This window comes from Eumetopias jubatus, unplaced genomic scaffold (assembly GCF_037043125.1).
Source record: "Eumetopias jubatus isolate StellerSeaLion01/CBP00866 unplaced genomic scaffold, mEumJub1_p1.0 scaffold_3, whole genome shotgun sequence".
Taxonomy (NCBI): Eukaryota; Metazoa; Chordata; class Mammalia; order Carnivora; family Otariidae; genus Eumetopias; species Eumetopias jubatus.
The window spans coordinates 40,276,348-40,279,688 of record NW_028274809.1 but is presented as its reverse complement, the minus strand read 5'-3'; the positions used below and the strand labels follow the sequence as shown (position 1 = coordinate 40,279,688).

Below are 3,341 nucleotides of genomic sequence, written 5' to 3'. Positions count from 1 at the left end.
AGAAATCTACCACACACACACACACACAATATTTTCCATATTGGCAAATCATTCTTCTGCATAGTTAACCCAATTGTTACCAAAATGGTAACCATAGGGAAAAGAGACATTAGAACTCAATAGTGAAAACTCTCTTCGGAGAACACAACCGTGAGTAAACTGAATCCATGAAGGCATGAAAATGCCGTAAGACGGTAAAGACGGGGAGAAAGTGATGTTCAAGAAAGGTCTGGATATCTGACTCCTTTGTTAGGCAAGCCCTGCTTTGCTGCTCTGAGACTACACAGTTTACCTAATTTACCACGCAAAGCCATTTATAAATAGATCAAACACAAGCTACAAAAGGAAGCTAAATCATCCACCACTCCTTTAGAGGCCTACTCTACCTAAAAACAAACATCATTGAATTTCAGTTTAGTGTAGTAGAAAGTGGAAATAACAGAGAGTCATCATGAGCCTGGCGCTGCCTCCTGACACAGAGATCTGGTGCCAAGTTGCTGAGTGATTTCAATATCAGTGTTGAATAATCATTTTCATCATTCATTTTAAATGAACAGTGACATGTCATTAATTAGTATTAATCAGGAAATTATCACATAAGCAGAGAGAATGGTGGTCCACACATGGCTCATTAGGCTTATATAGCTCAAGACATGAACTGGAATTTCAGACTCACTATTTACAGAATTTTATAGAAATAACTCATTTCAAATATTTCTAGCATAATAGGAAAGGTTAAAAATACACTTTAAGTAAATCTTCTTACAGTAATGAAATGTTACTTTTAGCCAATAACTTTGACTATTTGTTTGTTTGTTTTTTTTAACCACCAACCGATATGGAACCTTTATTTTTAAGGTAATTTCTGTATATCTGGAGTATGAGAGTAATCCTTTTACAAATGGAACTGGTTACTAGAATAAATGATGACAAAACCATAACTGGTTATTTCATGTGAATCCACAGGAGTTTAAACTTCAAATCCAGCCAAGAAATTTGTTATAATCTCTCTCAGCTTAGCATCTGACTGTTCTGAGATCTTTCCATCAGTCCTTATATTGCCCAACAGGGCCTGGTGCTGGCTGATAACATGAGCCAGGAAAGCATGCTCAAAATTTGTGATCTTACACCAGCATAAATAACAGCCACTTGTTCTTCAATAGCCATGGGAGAATACTGTCCTTGCTTCAGCAGCTCAGTCAGTCGCACACCACGACTCAAGAGTTGCTGAGTGGCAGCATCGAGGTCAGAACCGAACTGGGCAAAAGCAGCAACCTCACGATACTGAGCCAATTCCAGCTTCATGGACCCTGCCACCTGTTTCATGGCACTAGTTTGGGCAGCAGATCCAACACAGGACACAGACAAACCAACGTTAATGGCAGGACGGATACCTTTGTAGAACAATTCTGTTTCCAAGAAGATCTGTCCATCAGTGATGGAAATGACATTTGTTGGAATGTAAGCAGACACATCACCAGCTTGTGTTTCTATGACTGGTAAAGCAGTCAAGGAGCCACCACCAAAAGAATTGTTCATTTTGGCTGCTCTCTCTAGCAGACGGGAGTGTAGGTAGAACACATCACCAGGATAGGCCTCACGACCAGGGGGTCAGCGGAGCAGCAGAGACATCTGACAATAAGCAACAGCCTGTTTGGATAAGTCATCGTAGATGATCAAAGCATGTTTGCCATTATCTCTAAAATATTCTCCCATAGAACAGCCAGAATAAGGAGCAGGTACTGAAGGGGAGCAGCATCAGAAGCAGTAGCTGAAACCACGATGGTGTACTTCATGGCATCTGCATCTGTAAGTCTCTTCACCAACTGGGCAACAGTGGATCTCTTCTGACCAATAGCAACGTAGATACAGTATAGCTTCTTCTTTTCATCAGTTCCATCATCGAAACGTTTCTGGTTAATGATTGTGTCAATAGCAATTGATGTTTTGCCAGTCTGTTGGTCACCAATAATCAGCTCACGCTGACCACGACCAATTGGCACCAAGCTATCCAAAGCCTTAATACCAGTCTGCATTGGTTCGTGCACAGAGATTCAAGGAATGATCCCAGGAGCTTTCAGGCCAACTCGCCTACAGGTCTTGGAACCAATTGGACCCTTTCCATCAATGGCATCACCAAGGGCATCTACAACACGGCCCAACAGCTCCTCGCCAACTGGAACATCCACAATGGCTCCTGTTCTCTTCACAATATCTCCTTCCTTAATTAGTTTATCATTTCCAAACACGACAACACCAACAGTGTCAGGTTCCAAGTTCAAAGACATACCCTTTAAACCTGAAGAAAACTCTACCATTTCTTCTGCCTGAACATTTCTCAGCCCATGTACATGGGCAATACCATCACCAATGCTTAGGACACGCCCTGTCTCTTCAAGGTCAACAGAGGTATCAGCTCCAAGAATACGCTCTTCAAGGATAGAGGACACTTCGGCAGTGCCAATCTTCTGAAGATGAGTGTTAGAGGCATGGAGGTTCCTTGCAGCAATGAAGGAGGATCCCAAAGCATTTTTGGAGACCAGTCCGGCCCGCCGAGGGAGGGTGCGGGCCACGGCCGCCGCGACACGCACGGACAGCATCTTTGCACGTTCTCCTTGGGTTGTTTCTCTGCAGCCGCAGCCTCTGGACTGACTGGGCTATTTGTTTTTCTAAAGGAGAAAAAAATACACTTTTCTTAGCAAAAGGACTATAGATCAAAGAATAAATGTCACATATGAAAAAGAAATCCTATCAATAAATGAATATCTCTATATGTTATTTTATAAACTGTATTTCTCATATTTGTAGAAGGCAGAGCAGGATAATATATAATAGTTAATTCAGAACTGCAATTTAACCATTACTTTGATCCTTTTAACTGATTTTAAAAAGAAATATTGCCAAATAAGAATAACAAAAACATGTCTATTTCTATATTTTCTGTGCATCTGAGGTCTTTGGCAGACATTTTCTTGAAAGTAAATGAAGTGAGCTTGCCATTTCAAGGAAAACAGCTGATACTTAGTGTAAAAATTTAAGCACCATGCATGATAACATGCATGGGTAAAAGATCTATTCGAAGAGCAAGAAGAGCCAATTGATTTTAATGTCTCAGGGTATACAAAGTTCTTTGATATGCTTTTTTTAAATTTTATTTTATTATGTTATGTTAGTCACCATACATTACATCATTAGTTTTTGATGTAGTGTTCCATGATTCATTGTTTGCGTCTAACACCCAGTGCTCCATGCAGTACATGCCCTCTTTAATACCCATCACCAGGCTCATCCCCCCACCCCTCTCCCCTCTAGAACCCTCAGTTTGTTTCTCAGAGTCCATA

At 40.8% G+C, this 3,341-nt stretch overlaps 1 pseudogene; it reads right to left on the bottom strand.

Moving 5' to 3' along the window:
- Positions 1–970: 970 nt before the first annotated feature.
- Positions 971–2,640, bottom strand: LOC114222947 (ATP synthase F(1) complex subunit alpha, mitochondrial pseudogene; annotated as a pseudogene).
- Between the last annotated feature and the right edge of the window lie 701 nt (positions 2,641–3,341).